Source organism: Hypanus sabinus, chromosome 9, assembly GCF_030144855.1.
Source record: "Hypanus sabinus isolate sHypSab1 chromosome 9, sHypSab1.hap1, whole genome shotgun sequence".
NCBI lineage: Eukaryota > Metazoa > Chordata > Chondrichthyes > Myliobatiformes > Dasyatidae > Hypanus > Hypanus sabinus.
The window spans coordinates 29,936,142-29,963,211 of NC_082714.1; the positions used below are offsets into that span (position 1 = coordinate 29,936,142).

Below are 27,070 nucleotides of genomic sequence, written 5' to 3' on the forward strand. Positions count from 1 at the left end.
TGAGCTCCTGGTGGAAATATTTTATAAGATAGTATCAGAACAAGCCTTATCTGTGAGTGACACAGCACTAAAAACTAATTATGATATCACTCAGGGCAAATCACTGTTTCCTAATGTGGTGGTTTGCTGTTCTACTCTATTATTATAATTGTTATACAATGCAAGATGTAGTTGCCTTGAGTTTATTTGGTTCATCAAAGAAAAGTTTATCACTAAATTATTATTTGCATTATTTTCATCTTTCAAATAGTTTGATTTAATAACATGAGTTTTAATTTTTCCTAATTCCACTCTCCCTTTTCTCTTACCCAACTTTACTTCCCCTTCTCTTTTTTTTGATTTTTTTAATTCATCCTTTTTCAACCTTTTTTCTCTTTTTTTCCCTGTTCTTTCTACATCTTGACTTTCTCCCAGTCTCTTCTTATGTGGCTTTCGTACATGAATTGACTTAATACTGAAATTACCTGGGACAGAAAGAGCCACAGTTGGTGGCAGCAGTGCAATTGATTAAAAAGCATTGCCATGATGAACCTACAGATACTGTAGCTGATTCTGAGCAAAAGTCAGATGTTAGAGTTGGCATGTGTGTGGAGCTCCCTGTGACTCTGGGTTTCCCCTAGGAGCTCTAGTTTCCTTCAATAGTTCATAAATGCTGCTAATTAAGTTAATCATTAGGTAAAGTGCCCTTAGGGCAGGTGATTAGAAGGAGAACTAGGATAATACTTGTTAGAGAATAGTTTATATGGATGTTAAAGTCCATTGTCATATGGACAAATGTTTACGCACAGGTTCAAATAAAAACTTGCATGCAGTGTCACAAGCACATAACATCATATAAGCAGCATAAAGGTACAAATTATACACAATTTTACAAGAAATAACACAATCAGAACAAAAATAATTAAGTACATTGCAGTGTGAAGTGATCAAAGTGGTCATAGTGTTCTTATTGCTAGTGATTATGGATTGCGGAGTGATTTCAGAAGCAAATTGTTGAAGTAGCTGTTCTTCAATCTGGCAGTGTGTGACTTCAGGCTTCTGTACTTCTGCCTGATGGTAACTGGAAGAAGGTGAATGACACAAGGATATGAGAAGTACTATCTCATAAGATTTTGTTTGGTTTCATGGTAATAGCAGGAGAGAATTGTAATCAGCTGAATATTATTCATGTCCCACCATATTACTATTGGATATAGTTTTTTTTTTAATAATTTTTTATTGCATTTTTAAATGATTACAAAGTATGAAAAAACAATGTATATAACCCTTACCCCCTCCCCTTAACCCCTCCCCCCTGACTGCCCCATAGAAAAAAAAAGAAAGAAAGAAAGAAAGAATGCCTGGTGGTTGGAAGATCTCCACATGCTCCATGGAATTCGCAATAATTTTAATATGTATATTTATTTCTTTCCCCTAATAACCAATTGTTTCATCTTCAAAGCATCTATATATTTAATCCTGTCTTTTGTAAATAAGGGCTCCAAATTTTCAAAAATGTTTCATATTTATCTCTTAAATTATAAGTAATTTTTTCTAATGGAATACAACCATAGATTTCTTTCTTCCAAGAATCTATACTTAAATGTGTATCCGATTTCCAAGTAACTGCAATAGCTTTTTTGGCTACTGCCGACTATTGGATATAGTTGTGAATTATTAGGTACACCTGCTCATTAATGTAAATATCAAATCAGCCAATCACTTAGATGTAAACTCAATGCATACAAGCATGCAAGCATGGTCAAGGGGTTCAGTTGCTGTTCAAATCAAACATCAGAATGGAGAAGAAATGTGATCTAAGTGACTTTGACCATGGAATGATTGTTGGGGTGGTTTGAGTATCTCAGAAACTGCTGATCTTCTGGGATTTCTCACACAACAGTCTCTAAACTTTCGAGTATGGTAAAAACAACAACAGCAAGAAAAAAGTACATCCAGTGAGCAGCAGTTCTGTGGACAAAAATGCCTTGTTAATGAGAAAGAGAGGAGATCGGCCAGGCTGTTTCAAGTTGACAGGAAGGTGACAGTAACTTAAATAACCACGGGTTACAACAGTGATGTACAGAATAGCATCTCTGAATGCATAACATGTCAAACTTTGAAGAGGATGGGCCACAGCAGCAGAAGACTATGGACATATGCTCAGTGGCCAATTTATTGGGTACAGAAGGTATCTAATAATGTGGCCACTGAGTGTAAAATTCCAATGAAAAGTGAGAAGGATGCAAAGAATCTAAAAAACAATGGAGATAAGTGACAAAAATAAAATGTAATGTGGGGAAAATCAGATTATTCGCTTTACTGGGCAAACAATAAGACAGAACACCTTCTAAACTTGTAAAAAAAACCAAAATCTCAACATTGAGAGGGATCTTGTTATGGTTATTCATAAACTATAGGGAGTTCACAACGCAGTACAGCAAACAAATAGAAAAACAAAAGGCATGGTTGCCTTTAACGTAAGAAGTTTGGAATACAAGAGTGAGGAAATCATCGTGTAAAACTTGCATGTTTCCATAACTGGAGTTTTTGTCTGCAGAAGGAAGGACATGTTTCCTTTAGAGAAGAGATACTTTGAAGAACGAGATTGTCTGAAAGGATATGAGAGGGTAAAATGCTGAGAAGTTCTTTCTGTAGGTGATATAGCTGGGCAGTATAACAGACTTCCACTTTGATCTGATCAAAGGATGGATTTTATCACTCAGGCAGTAATGGATCGGCAAATTGTCAAACCTCAAGCATTGTGGATCACACTGAAAACTGAGTGTAATTTTGTTTTGGATAATAGTGAAGTCACTTCATATGGAGAGAGGACTGGAAAAAGGTACTGAGATAAACGTCAGCTATTATCTTGATGAAGTGCGACACAGTTAGAAAGGCAAATGGACTATGTAAGCTTTTATTGCTTATTCTCTCATCTTCCCCCTTCCTTTCTGGTCCCGATTAAGTGTCGACTGTTTATTCCTCTCCATAGATGCTGTCTGACCCGCTGAGTTCTTCCAGTTTTTTGTGTATGTTGTTCTGGATTTCAAGTATCTGCAGAATCTCTTGTGTTTATGATTTAATGCTCCACTGTGAAGTCTCTTCAAGATATGCCTTCCCTGAAGAAGCTTAAATCTTCTCTTCGACGGGAGTTCAGTAAGACCCTCTCGCTCTGTTCCCCCTCTGTGATCTCTGCTGCCCTCTGCATGTGTTCTTCCAGATTCACGACCACAGCCACTTATCCTTCCTGGGAACTTGTCACCTTCTAGTTTGTCCTCTGTCCCCTTCCCCTACCTTTTTATCCTGCTGTCTTCCCCCATTCTTCCCAGTCCTGATGAAGGGTCTCGGCCCAAAATGCGCCTGTTTATTCATTTCCACAGAAGCTGGCAGACCTGCTGAGTTCCTCCAGCATTTAGTGTGCTTTGTTCCGGATTTCCAGCATCTGCAAAATCTTCTGTGTCTTTATTGCTGATGTTCTTTGTTCTTATGAAAGGGAGTTAACTTGTCTGTTCACAATGGCATCCCACATCAATGATAAAAGGTTGCATTCTAATACAATCTGGTTGGCCTCATTATTTTTTGAATCAATTCTCCTGAAAGATGATAGCAGGATTCACTTATATCCAAGGGCTTATTTAAAATCCCATGGAGATGTTGACTTGCTTAATGTGATTACTTGGAGTGTAACTTTACTGCTAGAGGAAAAATAGGCTTTAGAAGTTCAATACATTTGGGTTATATGTACAAACACGGTGAATAGTGTTTGAATATATTTATTTAGTGCTAATATTTTAGTTGATTTTTCAATATCGTAAACAGTAATATGTTATTGGGAACCTGGTTGATATTCTCCAGTGATAAGAACTGGTATCTGAGCTTGAGAGCAACCTACCTGTGAAAACAGTCCATCCGTTACTCTTGAATGATAAAATGACGATTACCAAATCAATGTATCACAGAGACACTGGCTACTGCTACTGATTTTTTAAAATTTTAAATACTTTACAAATATAACTTGTTAAAGGTAATAGTTCCTCCCATCCCAAAGGTACTTGACAATTTTGTTAAATACTCTTGCCTCTGGTCTCCTTTTTAATTTGTGGCATCTTCTATGGTTAGTCAGTTGTAAATATTGGAAAAGTGAACATGGAGTGAATTTCTTGGTTGGGAATTTCAAGCACATGGAATGGTATGGTGCCTTGAGACTTCTACATTCCCTTCACAATTGTTGTTCAGATCAAACATCAGAATGGAGAAGGAATGTAATTTAAGTGACTTTGACTGTGGAATGATTGTTGGGGTGGTTTGAGTATCTCAGAAACTGCTGGTCTCCTGGAATTTCTGATAGATCAGGAGTTCTCAACCTTTTTATGCCATGGATCCCGGCCATTAACCAAGGAGTCTGTGCACCCTAGGTTGGGAATCCCTGTTTTAGATGGAGTTTCATTGGCACTTCAATACCGTTTGGTATTGTTCTATATTTCTTATGATCGTTACCCAACACAAATATGCCTCCTTGAAATCTCCAGCTGTCTGAGCAGCCACAGAAGTTAAGGAAAAGAGTTCCAAATTTCTTCTGTGCTTCACCTGACTAAATGTTCCTGATTTGTTTCAGATTAGCATAGCTTTGTTTTGGAAACACTCAGTAAGTCAGGCAGCAACTATGGAAAGAGAAACTGAGTCACTGTTTCAGGTCTAACGCCCTTCATCAGAACTGGGAATGTGAAAAAGGAAGCAATAGCAAAACTCTAATAATCTGTTGTTCCTTTGTTCATAAATCCCAATCACTTAGCATTTGGCTGATCAGGACCCATTTCCTGTAGCCCCGTTTTAAACTTGCTTGTGACCTGTTTCCTGAACTCCCTTTTACACTCACAGAATTTATTGGAAAATTCAGTATATTTCTGTGAACATCTTTAAAAAGTGAACTAAAACTTTGTTGAATTATTAATAGGATGTTATCTAATAATGTGAAAAATTTGCTGGAATGGCACCAAAGAGGTTCTCAGCATGCCAGATTATCAGAGTTTCATGGTAATTTGCATGAGGGCTGAAAAACTCAAAGGGAGCCATGAAACAAAGAAACATAGAATAAAATCCATTCAAGAAAACCCACATAATAAAGACTATTAAAGACCCAATGTCTGAAACAAAGAACAAATCATGCAGACTATAAAAAAGTAAGCAAATAACACACCGAACATTAAGTGCAGATTCTCCGAAGGTGAGTGCACTGCCACAGAGCCTGTTTGGTGCTCAGGCAGGTGAAGCTGGTCCAGGAACCCAATGGCTGTAGGCCATAGGCCACAGAGCCTGTTTGGTGCTCAGGCAGGTGAAGCTGGTCCAGGAACCCAATGGCTGTAGGCCATAGGCCACAGAGCCTGTTTGGTGCTCAGGCAGGTGAAGCTGGTCCAGGAACCCAATGGCTGTAGGCCATAGGCCACAGAGCCTGTTTGGTGCTCAGGCAGGTGAAGCTGGTCCAGGAACCCAATGGCTGTAGGCCATAGTCCACAGAGCCTGTTTGGTGCTCAGGCAGGTGAAGCTGGTCCAGGAACCCAATGGCTGTAGGCCATAGGCCACAGAGCCTGTTTGGTGCTCAGGCAGGTGAAGCTGGTCCAGGAACCCAATGGCTGTAGGCCATAGGCCACAGAGCCTGTTTGGTGCTCAGGCAGGTGAAGCTGGTCCAGGAACCCAATGGCTGTAGGCCATAGTCCACAGAGCCTGTTTGGTGCTCAGGCAGGTGAAGCTGGTCCAGGAACCCAATGGCTGTAGGCCATAGGCCACAGAGCCTGTTTGGTGCTCAGGCAGGTGAAGCTGGTCCAGGAACCCAATGGCTGTAGGCCATAGGCCACAGAGCCTGTTTGGTGCTCAGGCAGGTGAAGCTGGTCCAGGAACCCAATGGCTGTAGGCCATAGTCCACAGAGCCAGCTCAGCACTGAGGTGTACGCCACGGCTGCAGAATCGTTCAGCATTGAAGAGAGTAAACCTCGCAGAGTGGTGAGCAAAACATTGGTTGGTCATTTGCCCTTGGGCTTAATGCCTATGGATCTGTCTTCACCAAGGAAGACACAGACAATCTCCCAGATGTAATAGTGGCCAAAGGTCCTAGGGTAACAGAGGAACTTTAAGGAAATTCACACTAGACAGAAAATAGTGTTGGGTAGACTGATGGGACTGAAGGCTGATAAATCCCCAGGGCCTGATGGTCTGCATCCCAGGGTACTTAAGGAGGTGGCTCTAGAAAGCGTGGATGCATTGGTAATCATTTTCCAATGTTCTATAAATTCAGGATCAGTTCCTGAGGATTGGAGGGTAGCTAATGTTATCCCACTTTTTAAGAAAGGAGGGAGAGAGAAATCAGGGAATTATAGACCAGTTAGCCTGACATCAGTGGTGGGGAAGATGCTGGTGTCAATTATAAAAGATGAAATAGTGACACATTTTGATAGCAGTAACAGGATTGGTCCGAGTCAGCATGGATATACGAAGGGGAAATCATGCTTGACTAATCTTCTGGAAATTTTTGAGGATGTAACTATGAAAATGGACAAGGGACAGCCAGTGGATGTAGTGTACCTGGACTTTCAGAAAGTCTTTGATAAGGTCCCACATAGGAGATTAGTGGGCAAAATTAGAGTACATAGTATTGGGGGTAGTGTACTGACATGGATAGAAAATTGGTTGGCAGACAGGAAACAAAGAATAGGGATTAATGAGTCTTTTTTCAGAATGGCAGGCAGTGACTAGTAGGTTACCACAAGGCTCGGTGCTGGGACCACAGCTATTTACAATATATGTTAATGATTTAGATGAAGGGATTAAAAGTAACATTAGCAAATTTGCAGATGACACAAAACTGGGTGGCAGTGTGAAATATGAGGAGGATGTTAGGAGAATGCAGGGTGACTTGGACAGGTTGGGTGAGTGGGCAGATGCATGTCAGATGCAGTTTAATGTGGATAAATGTGAGGTTATCCACTTTGGTGGCAAGAACAGGAAGGCAGATTACTATCTGAATGGTGTCAAGTTAGCAAAAGGGGAAGTACAATGAGATCTAGGTGTTCTTGTTCATCAGTCACTGAAAGTAAGCATGCAGGTACAGCAGGCAGTGAAGAAAACTAATGGCATGTTGGCCTTCATAACAAGTGGAGTTGAGTATAGGAACAAAGAGGTCCTTCTGCAGTTCTACAGGGCCCTGGTGAGACCACACCTGGAGTATTTTGTTCAGTTTTGGTCTCCAAACTTGAGGAAGGACATTCTTGCTATTGAGGGAGTGCAGCATAGGTTCACAAGGTTAATTCCCGGGATGGCGGGACTGTCATATGCTGAAAGATTGGAGCGACTTTGCTTGTATACACTGGAATTTAGAAGGATGAGAGGGGATCTGATTGAAACATATAAGATTATTAAGGGATTGGACACGCTAGAGGCAGGAAACATGTTCCCGATGTTGGGGGAGTCCAGAACCAGAGGCCACAGTTTAAGAATAAGGGATAGACCATTTAGAATGGAGTTAAGGAAAAACTTTTTCACCAAGAGGGTTGTGGATCTGTGGAATGCTCTGCCTCAGAAGGCAGTGGAGGCCAATTCTTTGGATGCTTTCAAGAAAGAGTTAGATAAAGATAGCGGAGTTAAGGGTTATGGGGAGAAGGCAGGAATGGGGTACTGATTGTGGATGATCAGCCATGATCACATTGAATGGTGGTGCTGTCTCAAAGGGCCGATTGGCCTACTCCTGCATCTATTGTCTATTACCTTGATCAAATCATGTAAATAGTAAAAATAAAAGTAAACATGAGTCCCAGAGAGTAGTCCATAGTTCAATGCTGAGGTGCTGATGGCTGCGGGGTAACAATTGCCCCCAAACCTGATGGCGTGGGACCCAAGACTCTTGCACCTCCCACCTGACAGTAGTAATGAGAATAAAGGGAGACTGGTCAACTGCAACTCTTATCCTTGACGATTATAATCTTGCTTGGTGATTTAGTCAGCGTGGAGAAAAGGAGCCAACCACAGGTTTGTCTTCCGCTAACAGGCCTCAACACCACGCCCTCTCCCAGTGATGTACCTGCACCCTCAAGAGTCTAGTTCGCTGATTGGCCCCAGAAGATCGCAAAAGTGCCAGATCATTTAGTTGGTTCAAAAGAACATCCTTAAAAAGGAAGTTACACCCTGCAAACTGCAGTGATCACAGTTCAGAAAAAGTGTAGCTACCCGTGTATCTAGTAGTTTTGTGAGCTGTCTGCAAAATATCGCCGTTGGTTGCTGGCGCCATCTTGAAGGCAAGAATCTGAGGGAGAGTGGGATGGAGAAGTTAAGCTGGCTGTAGGTTCTGTATTGCTTCTACAAACTAAACACAGATGCCTGCAAAATAGTCACCCAATCTACATTTGCGGTTGTGACCACACTGGGGACAATAAATACAGTGATCAGAAAAAAGGCAAGTAAATGCTGTAGGTGCTGTTATCATGGCAGTAAGGAAGGGGACGGGTGGTAGTGATTTTGATTAGGGAGAACTAGGAATATACTCCTGGGGGATTGTCCAGTGAGCCTATAGCGGTGGATCCTAGAAATAAGGGGTGATAGCTTGTGTTAGAGGACCCCAATTTTCAACAGGAATTAGAAGATCAATGAACGTTATTTGGTCGTAGTAGTAGGTGATTTAAAATTTCTTAATATTGACCAGGACTGGCATAGTCTAAAGGGCTTAGATGGAACACAATTAGTTGAATGCATCAAGCAAAGTTTTATCAAAAAGTATGTAGATGGCGCTGCTAGAGAGGGGCAACACTTGACCTCCTGTTGTGAAATGAACCTGGGTAGTGACCATAATTGAATTACTTTTAAAAGAGTTATAGAGTGATAGGGCTAGTCTACAAATTAAAATCCTAATATGGGCAAGGCCATTCTAGAAAGCATTAGACAGGAGCTTGCAAATATTGATGGAAGAGACTGCTTGCAAATAAACAGATACCTAGCAAGTTGGGGAGGGGGTATAATTTAGTAACAGCATATTCCAGTTAGAGTGAAGGCAAGGTTGGTGATTAGCAAGTCTTGGCATCAAGGGGTATTGAGATGCTGGTCAGGAAAAAGGAGGAAGCACATTTTAGGGATATATCCTTTTGTCCTATAAGAAGTACCTATGTGGTAATTTGTAGCAATAATAATTATAGATAATAAACATGTCTATTATATATATTAAGATCTTGGTGAAGTGAGGAACAATAGATTTACTTGCAGTTCCACACAGTGTTCCAGTTAGGTGTTACTGCTTTGACTATAATAGGTAATTTATGCTAAAAAATGTTTCCTTGGGAGAGTGAATTCTTCTCTCAGCTGATTATTTTGAAATTGTTTTAAAGAACTTGAATATGGCCTTCTCAGATCATTCATTAGGATGTTGTTATATCTTGTAGTTTTCTGCAGTTTAAAATAAATACTTAGATGTATAATATAAGCACTTAACACACAATTTAGCAAAAGGCTCTATCTGCAGGCATTGCTAATCTGTGTAATACAAGTAAATTAATGCCAAGTTTTCTTAAGTGTATATGTTAAAATTATATGAAGGATTAATAATGATAGTCAAGAATCATCAGAAAATATGGAGAGAAACATAGAAGGCAAGTTCAAAAAGATACAGATGTGATAAATGTTGTGGTCAGAGTACTACAGAAAATAGTTTGATTAAAATGAATTAAAAACAATTAAAAGCAGGGAGGTGATAGGCAGGAGAGGTGCTCCCCCTCCCCCACCCCTTGATCTTTCCTCTGATTGGTTTTTCACCTGGCACATTCCACCCTCCCCCCACCTTCTTCAGCCCTGACGAAGGGTCTCGGCCCGAAACATTGACTGCTCATCTCAATGGATGCTGCCCGACCTGCTGAGTTCATCCAGCTTTTGTACATGTTGAAGTGGTTGACTAGTGTTGCAGACTTTTATTTTTATTTAAACAGAACTATCCAATTAGAGAAACAATTAATGGATATTTCTAATCTACAAACTGGAAGATGCATCTCGACTTGGGAATGAATTGTGACTTGTGATACAATAATTTTGACACTATAGAACTCGATGGAATACTTTTGATTATTGATAAAAATGTTAGCATATACATGATGTAAACTTGTCATTTAAGAAACTCTTGGGTAGGCACATTTCTCTTTCTGCTGGCCATTATACTGCTGGTGTTTAGGGCAACAATAAAGGTCCTCCATATCTGGCGGTATTCAGGAATTCCGTTGTCTCAGTAGTTCTGTTTTCATTGTGTTAGTACCTCTGTTTCCACTGTTGTCAGCCATGCAAGTTCCGGGTGGAAACTCAGGAATAACATCGCACTCAGTTGCAGATAGATTCTTTATTGTTGATTTTGTAACAATTTTGTTCTACCAGGCAGGGTTGTTAGCCCTGAGCTGAACCCTGGAACCTGGAGGACTGGGGAACCACTCTTAGTCTTTCCTCTACCCTTTGACCTGTTTGGCATGGGTCACCCCAGCAAGAGCCAAAACATAAAGCTCTGACTCCAGCCAGCATAGCTCTCTGGGTCAGTGAGGCATGCAAGCCTCCAAGTACTACAACAAGGTTGTGGTCCTCCCAGAGGGGATAGACACATGGTTGAAAGAAGAAAAAAAAATAGGAGGGCTATGTGGGAGAAAAGGTTAAACTGTCCTTAGAATAGGTTAAAGGGTCAGCACAGCATTTTGGGCTGAAGCACCTGTATTGTGTAGTACTTTTTTATATTCATATGTTTTTTATTCTTTGAGCTACAGAATGTTAGCTGATTGCTGGCTTAGTTATTGGCTTATTCTTTAACTTTCAGGAATCCTTTAAATCTATTTTCTTCCTTGAAGTTCCATTATCCTGTTTATACAGGAGAACTTTTTGTGTATATATAAACTGTTAGGTACAGATAATTTACTTGGACTTACATTGGCCTAGCCTAACTAGTCACAGTCTAGCTATTGACCTGCAAAGGTCCTAAGCAAACTCTTCTCAGGAATCTCATCAGACCTCCAGGCAGAGTCACGAGTGGGGTCACAAAGACAATTGTATCTTCAGAAAATTGGTATGCTCAAGCAATCCTCAGCAACTGAACAAAATGGGCAGAACTTTGCTGTACACCGGAATTCTGTTTCTTGACTTGTTTTTACATATACGTGTACAACTTGAGAACAAAATATGCCATCCAGAACTTCAGGCTCCTTCTAACATTTAGTAAGAACATGTTTGATCTGATCATAATCTTAGTTTTCAATTTATGCTTTCTAGCAGTAACCTTTCACAGCCTTGCAGATCAAAAACCTATCTACCTGCAGCTTAAAAATATTCATACACCCCACTTTCACTGTTCTTTGCAGAAAAGGCTGACAAAGAATCAAAAAAATTGACCTCCCCAGAGTAAAAAAAAAGTCACCTCATCTATTTTAAATGGACATACCTTCAGTTTCAAACAGTGATTTCTGGTTCTACGTACTCCCACATGAGTATTTGTCCTCTGCATATCCACTGTGTAAAGACCACTTGAGATTTTAAGTAATCTTCAACTCTTATAGGCTCCAGTAGATACAAGCCTAGCCTGTCTAACATTTCTTTATAAGATAATCTATCCATTCACACACTAATTTAGTAAATTCTCTCTGAACTGCATCTAATTAATTAACATACTTCAAACAAAAATACAGACTGCTGTGTGTTTAATATTTCAATAATATTTGAGTAATCTTGTATATGTATTCTTTGTATATGTATTAAGTATTCTTGTTCATTTAAGTTATTAATTATGGGTTACATGCATGCTTCACTTAAAAGTAAAGATGAAGTTACACCTACGTTTCACGCTCCATGTTTTCCTTTGAATTAGTATAATGTTTTCAAGTTACAAAACATAACATTGGCAACAAAGTATTTTTAAACTAACCTGATGCAGCTAGCAACCTGGTAAAGTGCAGCAAGTCATTCAAAATTAAATAAACATGGCAAGTGATAAATGCACCCCAGCACATGGAGACGGTCGAGTTTAAAAAAAAAAGGCCAAAAATGGAAGAATTCATGGATTCATAAAGAGTGAGTACTGAGTGATCATTTTTAAAAAAACAGAAATGGCTGGCTACATCAGAAAGATTGACAAGTTTGATTACACAGCAGGTAATTGGCTCATACATATCGAGCTATTGGAACAATATTTTGAAACAAATGAAATAGCCAATGAGAAGCGAGTGCCAATTTTGCAAAGTGCATTGGTTTTATAAGCATATAGTTTGCTTCAGAGTTTGACTGCTCCAACCAAATCATCAGAAACAAACTTTGCTGCTGTTGAAAAAGTGATGCAGGAACATTTAGAACCAAAAGCATTGTTGATTGCAGAATGTTTTAGGTTTCATAAGCTGAGTCAGAAGAGGAGTCCATTTCAGCTTACATGGCTGAATTGAGATTGAGCATTGATAGTGCAGTAATGGTCTTAATGATACACTAAGAGATCATTTAGTTTGTGGAACTTTACAGGAAAGCATTCAGAAATGGCCTCTACATGAAGCACAGATTACTTTTAAAAGAACAGTGGAAGTCGTTGTTTCAATGGAAACTCCAGAGACACAATTGAGTTGCAGTCAGGAATGACAGTGTGTGAACAAAATTACATTGCCTAAACAAAAACGGGTCAGGCCGAAAATATAATGTTACCAGTTACCATTGTGTTAGGAGATCACATACACCAAACAAATGCAGATTTAAAGGAGAAACTTGCGGAAAATACAAAGTACAACAAAGTAAGACACATGTCAGGCAGACAAAAATAAATGGACTGCACAAGGAAGAGAAAAGCTATGAAGTCAAGTTGCAGTTTCAAAAAGAGTTTCTGCCTGCTGCTGTTGAAAAATCTGTTGATGATGAGACTGACACAGGATGGTATAGCCTTGAGATTACAGTGTGAAAATTAACAATAGACAATAAGGCTTACACGAGAAATGAATGGGAAATTAATTAAAACGGAATTAGACACTGGTTCAGGATTTCAATCATTCCACAAAATTAATTTGAATGGTATTTCAAAGATACCAAATGGAAGCCTTCTGTTATTCAACTAAGAAGTTATACTGCAGAAAAGATAACTCTGGTAGGTATGACATCTGTAACAAAGAAAAGCAACAACCAACAAGCCACATTGAGCTTTATGTGGCAAAAACAGAAGGGCCCGCATTGTGGGGGTGTGATTGGCTGAGACAACCACAACTTGATTATAGATGGAATGAATGAAATTTTATTTTGGTCAGTACAAACATAACAAAAAGCATCATTTTCAATGATGATTTCATAAAACAAAATTAAGTAATAAAGATCTTTAGAACTGACCGAAAGGGTATAGGCTGAAGCTACAGCTTATTATGCTGTATATTATTAAAAATAATTTTTTTAACTTGTTAAGTGTGGCGCATGTTTTAAAAATTCTCACTACAACTGTTCCATAGATTCACCCTCTGACTGAAGTACAATGATTTTTTACATTTGTTCTTATCCTTTGTTTTTGAAATACACATGTTCCTCTCAAATCATATTGACTTACTCTTATTTTAAACAATCTTTGGATACTTTGTGGTAATTGTCCATTTTTTACTTTATACATAATTTGTATTATTTTAAAATCTTCAAAATTTCTGAATTTTAAAGTACTTAGTTGAATAAATAGTGGATTAGTTGGCTCATTATAACCTGTCTTATTTACAATTCGTATGGCTTTTTTTTGGAGTAGAAAAATCGAGTTTGTATTTGTTTTGTGTGTATTTCCCCATACCTCTACACAGTAAGTCATGTATGGGATCCATTCACAACTGCGTGCCACATACGGTGCAATGAATCCATATGAACACAAATTAAGAAATATACTGGATGATGCCACAGCAGTGTTCAAGGATAGCAAAAGAAAACTCAAACATATCGGTGGTAAAATATTACGACATGAAACTGCTGCACCAAAGTTTTGCAAAGCCTATCTGGTTCCTTATACCATCTGTGACAAAGTAGCCAGTGACCTAGATTGCATGGAGGTGAAGGAATTCTTTCAAAGGTTGAGTGGAGGCCATTGGCAATGGCAGTGGTCCCAGTAGCCAAGAGGAACGTGTCTGTCAGGATCTGTGGAGATTTTAATGTCATCATCAACTGAAAACACATTAATAACCTCTGCCCACTTCACTTCAGCGAAGTGGACTTAGCGGAAGCCTTTTTGCAGATGGAGGTAGAAGAAGAGTCCAAGGAGTTTCTCACCATAAACATTTACAAAGGGCTTTATTGATATAATAGGCTTATTTTTGGAGTAGCATCTGCACCTGCACTCTGGCAGAAAGCCATGGACCAGGTGCTGCAAAGCTGCCCAGGCATTCAGTGTTACCTGGATGACATCATTGTAACCAATAAGGATGACCAGGAACATCGCCAAAATCTCAAGACAGTGTTAAAAAGTTTAGATGATTATGGGCTCAGAGCATAATGCAACAAGTGTGAATTATTTAAATCAAGCATTGCTTCCTGTGGTCACACAATTGATGCAATAGAATTACACAAGTGCACTGAGAAAATTCAGTCAGTGGTGAATGCCCCAAGGCTTAAGGATGTGTCATAGTTGTGGTCCTTTTAGAATTCATCAACAATCTTATCAGGTTCCTGCCAAACTGGGCTACTATGCTCCACCCCTTGAACTCATTACTGCAGATCGGGAAGAAATAGCAATGGACAAAATAGTGTGAGGTGGCTTTCCAAAAGACACCAGATACTATACTGAAACATTATGATTCACATCCAGTGAAGTTTGTCTGTGTCCCCTTGCCTTATGGTATAGGTGCAGTCATGTCACATGTTATGAGTGGTGGAAGTGAATGCCCATAGACTTTACATCATGTTCCCTTATCACTGCAGAGAAAAATTATGCATAGATTGACAGAGAGGCTTTAAGTCTGGTGTGGGGTGTAAAACATTTCAACCAGTACTTGTATGGGAGAGAGTTTACCCTCATTACTGATCATCAACCACTGGCATCCATTTGCAATCCGCAGAAGGGTGTTTCCCTAAGAGCAGAGATAGGCTCTTGTTTCTTGAAGGACACAATTACAAGATTGAATTCAAGAGGAGGATTAGTCATGGAAATGCTGATGGATTGTCCTATTTACCCTTGGAAAAGGAAGTATTTGAAAAATTTACTGAAAAATCAGAATCAGACTTTAATCGCCAAGTACCTGTGCACATACAAGGAATTTACTTCCGGCAGACGTTGTCTCTCTGCTCATAACAATAATAATGATAATACAAATGAAAATATAGATTATACATACAAGTAGTGCAATCCAAGTAATAGTTAGCCGACAGTTAACTGTTCAGCAAAGTGACCGCAGTAGGGAAAAAACTTCTCCAGTGCCTATTAGTCTTAGTCTGGAGGGATCTGAAGCGCCTACCAGATGGAAGCAGTTCAAACAGTCCGTGCGCAGGATGGGAGGAGTCCTTTATGATGTTCCCCGCCCTCTTCTTCAACCTGGAAGAGTACAGGTCCACAATAGAGGGCAGGGAGGCTCCAATGATGCGCTCGGCAGTCCTCACTGTGCGCTGTAGTCTGGTTCTATCCTGCACTCCTCTTGACATATTCTCCCTAATGTAAATTGGAAGTCTCCCTATTACAGTGGAGACAATTGTTACGAATGTGACGCAACTCTGAGGGGCCAAAGGGTACAAAGTCGCCCCCTCCTTTGTGAGAATTGCAAGATCGCTATTAATTCGGGTCTGGGACTCAGGAAATGAGAGAGAGACGTCCAGAATACACAAGGTTTGGAATATGTCCTGACCTCAGCGAAACAGATGCGCCGATAACGGCCATTGTCTCTTGGAGACAGAATTGTGTATTGAGTACTGTACTATTCATTGAAACCCCTCAGGGGACAGCCAGAGTGGGCTGGTTGAGGGATTGCATCATCCCAACCTGATTGACATCTGAGACCCTGTGAGTAAGGATAAAAGAGGGTCTGGGGAACAACCCCTTTAGATGCACCAGGAGAAACGCTGGAAATCCAGTGACAGCGTTTTATAGCGAAAGCCGGTGGGGGCTCATGTGCGTCCTCCCTTGCCTGGGTTGGCGGGATCACCACGGAAGAACGGTTTAGCTAAAGGAGAGGCCATAAGTGAACGGCCACATCAACGGGACTCCTGACGGATCAAAATCATAAAAGAAAAGCTGGCAAGTTTTTCTCCAAATCTCTCTCTCTCTCCAACAATTGAAACACAGCGGACCGCAACGGCTGCAGCCTGCATGAACTGAACAAGCTATACATTTCCATCGGACAATATATTATCTCCTAGACAACGATAGAGCTTATTTCTTATTGATTATTATTATACCCGCACTTTTAGATTTAGTATTGACGACATATTATCTGTATATTTGCATTGATATTATTTTTGTGTATTTTTACTAATAAATACTGTTAAAAATAGTATCATCAGACTTCAACGGACGTCCCTATCTTTGCTGGTATGTTACCCAGTTACGGGGTTCGTAACACAATCAAGAGGGAAACCAGAAGAGCCCCCACACTGTCTCAGGTCTACATCGCCACCCAAAATGGCTGGAATGTGCAGCAGAAATTCTACTTTCCCCAATTTTGCCAGTGCCAAGATGAATGTGCCCTTTACAGGGGTTTCCTGATACGGGGATTGAGAGTTGTACCACCCACGCTGAGAGCTAACTTGTTGGAGCAGTTACAAGCCGGCCATGTAGACGTGGTCAAAATGAAAGTGTTTGCTCAAAGTTTTGTCTGGTGGCCCAGGATAGATCAGCAGATCAAGCAGCTTGCCATGCACTGTATGGGATGCTGACATGTCCAGAAGATGGCAAGAGCAACATTTCACCATCCCTGGGAATTCCTGCATTTCCCTAACACAGGATTCATGTGGATTTTGCTGGACTATTGAAGGACACACATTTCTTGTGGATACAGCTACAAGGTGGCCAGAAGTATTCCTGATAGCACGGACAACAATCTCATACACTGTTGATCTATTGAGAACCCTCTTTCCAAGGACAGGTGCACCAGATCACTTAGTCAGTGACAATGGACCACAGTTTGTGATGGAACAGTTTCAATCATTCCAAAAAATACATGGAATAAGACGTATTACATCTGTACTCTACCACCCAGCTAATTACTTGGCAGAAAGGTTACCACCCAGAGTCTAAAAAATGCAAAGTGAGCAATGCCAGCAGGACACTCTGCATCAACACTGAACCAGAAACTTGCCAATTTCCTCCATGCATATTGTAATGCAACACACTCCACAACTCACCAGCTCCGCTGTTCCTGTGCTGTCCCTTGCTTTCATGCTTGGAACCCAATCTCAGAAGGAGGATGCAGACAAATCATTGAGGCAAATTGAAGACTCCTCAAGTAAGGAGGTTTGATGTTTCACCCCTGGACAAATGGTACAGGTGAGGGACTGCAGAGGTGATAAAAAGTGGGTACTCGGAATGATTAAGGGCAGAACAGGACCACTCTCCTACACAGTGGAGATTGGGGCTGATATCTCCTGGAGAGAACCATCCATTAGTTGAGGAGAACAGAGTCAATTGATAGAGAAGGAAGTTGGCTACTGCTATCAGAGCCATTTCCTGCATTCTCAGAGTCAATTCCTACAACTACCATAGAGGAGACCCCAGAATCTATGATTGCCCCACAGCCGTAACTCTCACCTGCCAAGCAGAGTGGTCCCCTTGTCAGAAAAGACGTTATCCCACAAGGAAGAATCCTCAGCTGCAATTAAATCTTTAGACTTGAATGGGACAACTTAAAAATTGATAAAGCTGTGGCTGTGTGTATATAGTAGTTACATTATATAGTATACTGTGTATATAGTTGAGATGCATTCTCTATTGAGTTGGAATTTATAGCTAAGCAGGCAGGAGTGTTTGTATTCAGTATTTCAATAATATTTGAGTAATCTTGTATATAAATTAGTTAATTAAGTATTCTTGTTCACTTAAATAATTAATTTGTGGGTAATATGTAAAATACATTAACTTCATACATCATCATGCTACCTCAAGATACGTGCGACCTCACTTAAAAGTAAAGACAAAGTTACACCCACATTTCAAACTCTGCATTTCCTTTGAATTAATTTAATGTTTTGAACTTACAAAACATAACAGGAGCGTACTGAACTGATCTCCAAATGGATCAGAATTAAGTTTATCGTCGTTGACATAAACCTTTAAACTTGTTGTTTTGTGGCAGCAGTGCAGTGTAGGCATAAAAAAATTACTTTGAGTTATAATAAAAAGAAAGTAAAGGAAGTCAAGAATCAAGTTGTGGAGGGAGGTATGGAGGCCCAGTTTCAAAGTGTGTAGATTAGCCTGCACAGGTGATGGCTCTGAATGTCCAATTGTAATTGATAACAGTGGCCTAATATGGGTATTGCAATGGTCTACGTGGTCCAGAACTCAGTGGAGAACCAGTTAGATTGCACCCACTACAGGCATTAGGCAAACTGCAGGGTCCAGCTCCTTGTTCAGGAGGAGGTAATTCTAGTCGTGACCTACCTCTCAAAGCACTCATCACAGTAGATTTGACTGACGGTCGTAGAGGGAGCTCTCCCTGCTCATCATGGGCACTGGTTTGGTTTTTGCTCTTTTGAAGCTAGGGGAACCTCAGGTGCAGCAGTAAGAGGTTGAAGATATCCTTGAACATTCCAGCCAGTTGTTTGGCATAGGTTTTCAGAACCCTACCAGGTTCACCATTGGGACCTGATGCCTTGCAAGGATATTCTGAAGTCAGCCTCCAAGACAGAGATCACAGGGTCACCAGATACCATGTATTCACACAGGTGTAGTTTTATTCTTGCTTTAAAACATGCATAAAAGGCAGTGAGCTCATTGGGGAGTGAAGCATCACTCCAGATATGCTGCTAGTATATGCCTCACAGCTGACCTGCATCTGATTATGCCTCCATTTTCAAACAGAATTGTCTTTTTGCTCTCACAATGGCCTTCCATAGGTCGTAACTGGAGTTCTTGTAGGGTTCTGCATTGATGACCTTAAACACCATAGATCTAGCCTTCAGTGGACAGTGAATCTCCAGATTCATCCATGGTTTCTGGTTTGGGTACATCCAGTATGTTCTCAAAGGCATGCACTCATTCCCGTACATCTTTTTTTAAAAAATTTTTTTTATTAGTTTTTCAAAACGTTTTACAAATTAAAAACCCGAAATCCCAATGAGGAACATTAAAACAGTGCAAAGTTAAGCATACAATAACAATATGTTACAAAGGAGGAGAATTTAGCAAAAGAAAAGCACCTAAATTAAATACAAGTAAGCTTAGTGTCCTCCCCAAGCCCCACAACACAAGAAAAAACAACAGCAACTCCAGACCAACCACAACACAATATAGAGAGAATAAGTCAGGACAGCCAAGCTCCCAGACTGTGAATACACTCAGCAACAGAGGATAATAATGCCTTCTACCAGGAAAAAAAAGGAGCTGAAAGCAAGGGACCGAAAAGAAAAAAAAACCCTAGTCAAGAGGAAGGTTATGAAAGTACTCGATAAAAGGTCCCCAGACCTTATGGAACTTTAGATCCGAATTGAGAACTGAATAATGAATTTTTTCGAGGTCCAAGCAGGCCATGATGTCGTTAAGCCATTGAGCATGAGTGGGCGGGGCAGCATCTCTCCATCTGAGGAGGATCAAGCGTCTAGCCAGGAGAGAGGCAAAGGATAATATTCGGCATTTGGTCGGACCCAGACATAAATCTGTCTCGCCCCAAAAACCAAACAGAGCAATTAAGGGGTTTGGTTCTAGGTGCTGATTTAGAATACACAATAACGTAGTGAAGACATCTTTCCAGAATTTCTCCAAGCTAGGACAGAACCAGTACATATGGATGAGAGAGGCCACGCCCCCTTTTATCACAGAGTGGACTAACGCTAGGGTAGAATCGAGATAGTTTAGATTTAGACATATTGGCTCTATGAACAATCTTAAACTGTAAAAGGCAGTGGCGAGCACAAAGAGAGGTTGAGTTAACCGATTTGAGAACTGAATCCCAGCTCTCCTCAGATAAGGAGATATTTAAATCCTGCTCCCAGGCCATTTTGATTTTATCCATGGGGGCCCGTCGTAAGGCCGCTAGTTTATCTTGGATGATTGATATTAAGCCTTTACCTAGTGGATTCATGGAAAGAAATAGGTCTATAGCATTTTTCGCAGGCATTTCAGGGAAGTTAGGAATTAAAGGAGCAATAAAGTGTCGGATTTGGAGATATCTGAAAAAATGAGCATTGGGCAGATTGAACTTAACAGAGAGCTGCTGAAAAGAAGCGAAGCGATTATCAATGAAAAGATCTTCAAAATGTCTAATGCCCTTCCTATACCAAACCTGGAATGCTGAATCGTATGTAGTGGGTAAAAAAAGGTGATTATGAGCAATAGGGCTGGAAACGGAAAACCCCTGGAAACCATAGCATTTCCTGATCTGAGCCCATATACGCAAAGTGTGTCTAACAAGAGGATTAGCTATTGATCTGGGCAGACTACTAGGGAGTGCAGAGCCAAGAAGTGCAGAGATAGATAATTCTTTGGTGGAGCTCAGCTCCATCACCACCCAGTTAGGGCACTCGGGTTGGCCATGGAAGAAAGACCAGAAGGTAGCACAACGTATATTAGCTGCCCAACAATATAAACGAAAGTTAGGTAAAGCCATGCCACCCTCTTTTTTAGATTTTTGTAGATGGATTTTATTAATTCTAGAGCGCTTATTCTGCATTCACGTACATCTTGATGAAGTTAGTAATGACTGTGACATATTGAATCACCTCTGAAAATTCATCTCTGAGTATGGTCCAGTCCACCTGTAAATTCTGTTCCAGCTTCCTTGTCTATCCTTCACGGTGCTCACCACTGGGACTGTGGTCTTCAACTCTGCCTGTACTGTACATCAGGAGCAGAAACATAGCTTGGTAGTCAGAGCAAAGGGCAGGTGGGGGATGGCATGTTAAGCATTCTAGATGATGGTATAACAGTGACCAAATGTGTTGGCTCTTCTGGTACCAGAGATGACATGTTGGTGGTAGTCTGTCACAGATTTCTTCAAGTCGGCCTGGTTGAATTCCTCCACAATGATCAGGAAGGTATCGAGGTACACTGTCTCATCCCTGTGTCACGGCACTCAGCCTCTCTACTGCCAGGTTGATATTGGCTAGGGGTGGGATACACACTGCAATCAGGATGGTGGTAAAGAACTCCAATGGCAGATAGAATGAACAACGCTTGACCGCCAGATGTCCGAGCAGGACAGAGACCACCTCATTTTTACACCACAATGAGTCAATCAAGAAGTAAATGTCACCACTGTCCTGACACTGCTGACTGGTCTGTATGGTGGAAGGTGGAGTCCTCACACTGGAGTGCAGGGGGTGAGCCATGTCTCTGTAAAGCAGAGCACACAACAGTCCCTGATGTCCCTCTGATGCTGCAATCGTGCCTTGAGCTCTTCCATTTTATTTTCCAGAGATTGTACATTAGCCAGAAGGATGGCAGGGAAGGAAGGCCTTAAGGCCCTGTGTTTAGGTTTCACCTACAGCCCACTCCGGAAACCTCGTTTTCTCAGTTTCTTCAGACAATGGAGAGGTTCCCTAAGCTTGTGGCTCTTAGGGTGGTCTGCAGACCTCAGTGTGCCAATCTTAAAGAGCCACAGCTTGTATAAAAACATCTTGAAACAACATTGCTTTCTGCAGTGACTGTGGCTGCATCAGATTTCATCAACAATAAGTCTCAACAAGAGTACTTGATGATCCCTTTGGGAGCTGCATGTAAAGTGGCACCATTTTTGAAAGCCCCTGATGTGTCTCACCAGTATCCCAAACAACTGAAGTGTAACCTCCTTTCATTTTTGTTTAACTTGCCTGAAAATGAATGATAACCCCATGGCTTCCCTGTTTCCATGATGTTGCTGTACACCAGTCTTTTATGAATCAGGCACTTGGACACCCAAATTCTTCAGTATTTCTTGGTGCTGTGCAATCATTTCAGTTTTTTTTTGTTACTTTTACTGCTAAAATGGTTAATTTTGTACACGATACTCCATTTGCTGGATCTTTGCCCACTTTCTGATCTATGTCTTTTTGTAGACACCTTATGTTCTCTTCACAACTTTTGAATTATCCTTGTGTTAGCAGCAGATGTTTAGGAAGCCATTGTAAGCTGCATAATTCCATAATACCGAGGGTCAAGTTCTTATTACCATTTGGCCAACAAGGAGATGCAATAAGAGGAGGAGAGGCAACGCATTTGACATTGACGATTAATAATGCTGGTTTTCAGAATTCTTATAATGCTGTTTTTATTCCATGAAGCTCATGGCTTAGGTCTTCTCACAGTAGCCGTATTGTTTATTATTTCCATAATCAGTCCTGTCCATGTATAATTAACAAGATTATTTAATAATCACTGATGTAAAACCCAATAGCTGTTCTGTGTGTTCATTTATCTCCTAACGTGCTCACAAAATAAATTTCATTAGAGCCAGATAACTAACTACCTGCTGAGCTCCCTTTGAAGATGGTTTACAGAGCTATGTTAATTACTGTACCTTCTATTCACTGAGTCTTGAGTGTACAGCTGCAGATGGCAGAGTCTCAGTGTGGTCTAGGTCTGTGTGGCATTGATAGGAAGACTAAAAGAGATGTCACATTATCAACCAGAAACTCTTCCATGCAATAAAGTTCTACTGCCGTGAAACTGAACCTTGACACTCCTGCAATTCTGTCAGCAGAATACAGAAGTGATGTGACACAATAGAAACTTCTGTCAGAGTTCAAAAATTCAAAGTAAATATATTATCAAAGTACATACACGTCACCACATATATTCCTGAGATTCATTTTCTTGTGGGCATACTCAATAAAATTATAAAATAATAACTGTAACAGGATCAATGAAGGACCATCCAACTAGGATGTTTAACCAGAGTGCAGAAGACAACATGCTGTCCATATAGAAAAAGAAGAAATAATAAATATACAATAAATATCAAGATCATGAGATGAAGAGTCCTTGAATGCAAGCCCATTGGATGAGGGAATATTTCAATGATGCGGCAAGTGAGGTTTGAGTGACCTTATCCCTTTGGTTCAAGAGCCTGATGGTTGAGGAGTAGTAATTGTTCCTGAACCTAGTGGTGTAAGTCCTGATGCTCCTGTACCTTCTTCTTGATGACTGCAACGAGAAGGGAGCATGTCCTTGGTGGTGGAAGTCCTTGATAATGAATGTTGCTTTCCTACAATGGCATTTCATGTAGATGTGCTCAGTGGTTGGGAGGGCTTTACCCGTGATAGACTAGACCACACACATCCACTACTTTTTGTAGGATTTTCCGCTCAAGGGTATTGGTGTTTCCTTACCAGTCTGTAATGCAGCCAGTCAATATACTCTCCACCACACATCTATAGAAGTTTGCCAAAGTTTTAGATGTCATACCCAGTATCCACATATTCCAAAGGAAGTAGAGGTACTGCTGAACTTTCTTTGTAATTGCACTTACGTGCTGGGCCCAGGGTGGGTCCTCTATAATAATAACACAGTGGAATATAAAGTTGCTAATCCTCTGATGAGGACTGGCTTATGGACCTTTGGTGTCCTTCTTCTGAAATCAACAATCAGCTCCTTGGTCTTGCTGACATTGAGTAAGAGGCTGTTGTTATGGCGCTACTCAACCAGATTTTCATTCTCCCTCCTATATGCAGATTCATCACCAACTTTGATTCAGCCTTTGACAATGTTGTCATGAGCAAACTTGAATATGGCACTGGAGCAGTGCTTAGCCCCACAGTCACAAGTGTAAAGCAAGTAGGGCAGGAGACTAAGCTCACATTCTTGTGGTGCACCTGTGCCGATGGAGATTGTGGAGATGTTGTTGCCAACCCAAAATGAATGGGGTCTGCAAGTAAGGAAATCTAGGATCCAACTGTATAAGGAGGTATTGAGGCAAAGGTCTTAGAGTTATTGATTAGTTTAAAGTGGATGATGGTATTGAATGCTGAGCTCTAGTCAATAAAGAGCATCCTGATATATGCACCTTTGCTGTCCAGATGTTCCAGGGTTGAGTGAAGAGCCAATGAGATTTCAATGCTGCAGAAAAAGATCTGCAGATGCTGGAAATCTGAGCAACACACACAAAATACTGGAGGAACTCAGCAGGCCAGGCAGCATCAATGGAAAAGAGTACAGTTGAAGTATCGGGCCAGGACCCTTCATCAATGCTGCAATGTCACTTATAGATCATATGGCACAGAAACAGGCTATCTGTCCTGAACATCGAATGCTCACGTCCAAACCAATCCCATTTCTCCTTTCTCATCCCTATCAGCTTCCTGCCCCCTCCCATACTCCTGCCACATGCGTACACTAGGAAAAATGTTCAATACTTGATTGGTCCATTAACAAGCATGAGTTTGGCATTGGGAAGAGTGTCACGATCTGGAGAAAATGTTCCTGGTCAAAGGGAGAATGTGAAAGATTGAATCTAGTTTTCTGGAGCCGTTGGGCATATCAACTACCATACTACAGTATTGCCCACATCTATGACATTTCTTTCTGTGGCACTTGCACAGATTTTTTTTGGTTCTGAACCACAAATCTGTCTTGGATCTGAACTCCAAATCACTCAAATTCTTTGTGATGGAGTCTGCTTCTAACCATCATTTTCTTTTCAGAAAATCATAAAGGTATATTTGATATGATCAAATCATTGTTATAATGTTGTAAAATGAAGAACGAGGTTTTCTGAGAGGAAAAATCAGTTGTAAATTAAGATTACCTCCATTCTCAAATCATATGATATGATGCATCTTTGAACTTTGCTGGTGTATATTAGAAAGTTGTACATAGCTCCTGCTATAAATCTCTACAGTATCATCAGGCAAGTCATTAATGTAAAATAGTAGCAGAAGAATTTGAAAGTACCCATCAACTCTCTACAAATCTTTAACAAGAAAATGAATGTTTCAGGCCATCAGAACAGGAACAAACTGCGAATACAGAAACACAAGAGAATCTGCAGGTGTTGGAAATCCAGAGTAACGTACACAAAATGCTGGAGGAACTCAGCATTTTGAGTCCTGATGAAGGGTTTTGGCCCGAAACATTTGACTTTTTTTATTCCTTTTTAGAGATGCTGCCTGATCTGCAAATCCCTCCAGTATTTTGAGGGAATACAGAAGAAGTTTTATGAAATGAAGGTGGTGGGTGAGGAAAAAATTAATAAAATTAATAAATTTAGTGACGGCAGCATCCTTCCAGTGTTTCAAGCCATGCTGCCTTAGCGACCCCATAAGCCCAATTAACCTTAACCTAATCACAGGACAATTTGCAATGACAAGTTAACCTATCCGGTAGGTCTTTGGACTGTGGGAGGAACCAGAGCACCCAGAGAAAAAAACATGCATTCCATGGCGAGGATGTGCAGAAACTCCTTACAGAATGGCACTGAAGTTGAACTCTGAATGCCAGCATGCCCCAAGCTGTCACTGTGTCACATTAACTTCTACTCTACAGTGGCACCCAAAATAAATATTATTAAAAATTAAGGAAATGTCTCAAAATATAATGAAAGACAGTTATTTAACTTTTTATTTAATTTGAAAGGTTGGAATGCCCCCAGTCAGAAAGTGGGCTGTGAGTTCTCAGAGAAATCTCTTAGAAGTGAGGTTATACACATTATTTTTCTTGGTGTTTTTCCATTAGTCTCATTGTGAACTCAGTATCACAGATTACAGCATTGCAGAAAGACCTTGAGGCAGAAATTGTATAAGTAGAGATTTAGTACATTATATCCCATTCTGCCTTTGTTTGCTTCTGTACAGGTAAAGATATATTTTAAACAGTACCTTTATTGGAGCCAAAGTCTGTTCATACTTACCTTTCAGTTGCTAGTAAGAGCTTGGTCTTTTCTCTATGCTCAACCAGAGAATGAATAATAATCTGATGGTTCATCAGGCTTTGACCTAAGCACAGAATCCAGAAGTGTAAAAATTTTGGAAAAAGATGGGTGCTGCCTCACTCTATCAGAAATATTCTCTTTGTCCTGTCCACCTTCTCCTAACTTTCCCGTGGTTTGATACTAACTTGTCTTCTGTCCTTCCTGCTTCTGATGAAGGGTCTCCAAACTGAAACACTTAATCTGTTTTATGTTTCGCGTGTGGTGTGACCTGCTTGGTGTTTACAGCATTTTCCATTCAGACAATTGAACAGCTCATTTTCCCAACCCCCAGTGCACTCGGCACTAAAATATGATGATTTTTCAGTGCAGTAGATTTCCATTTATTAACAATGACTTTCTTGTTTTTTATCTCTTTAATGCTGTTAGATCAGCGAGGCTGAATATTCAGTACTTCATTGTTTGAGACATTGTGCATGAACACAGCTGACAACTGTGTGCTTCCATGCTTTTATCAGTGAAAAATAAATTTCATAGAATTCAGCTACTTTAATTTTAAATAACTAAATGCCATTCCAGGGTACATATAACTTGCTCGGTCAGGTCAAAATTAACTTCCGCAGACTTTAGAGAAGTTAATGAAAATAGCAGGGCTGGTATTTCACCAGGATTTGGATGATGAATAAAGAAGGTCGTTTTTCTGGGTGTGGGAATGGAACTCAATCATTGCTGACTTTGGGATTAAAAGTACCAATACTTTTATTCTATTTTGTGGGTCAACAATTAACAAACTAAAAGTAACAGATGTATCTTCAATGACTTCTCTTTCTAAGCCTGCAATAATTCTAGAACTGTAAGACTGTATACTCAAATATTTAAAGCAGAATGCCAGAAATGTTAAGATATTAAATTGATTTTCCAGTCAGTTTGATCTGACTTTAAAGAAAGCACACCAAAGTCTGAAGGTGTTTCATGGTTATCTTTTCCTATCAGCAACCAATCAATTTGAAGAAGTCTTGCAGACCACAAGCAAGGAAATTTGATATTTAATATTTACTCATTTATAGAAAGTAAAACAAAGATTTGAATGCAGAGACATTTGGTGAAAATGGAAATATCATGAG

The 27,070-nt window shown here is 40.3% G+C and overlaps 1 protein-coding gene across 2 annotated transcripts in view; it reads left to right on the top strand.

The window, feature by feature from the left end:
• LOC132399229 (transmembrane channel-like protein 5) overlaps positions 1-27,070 on the top strand; it is a 128,913-nt gene that overhangs the window by 5,579 nt on the left and 96,264 nt on the right. The window lies entirely within an intron of this gene.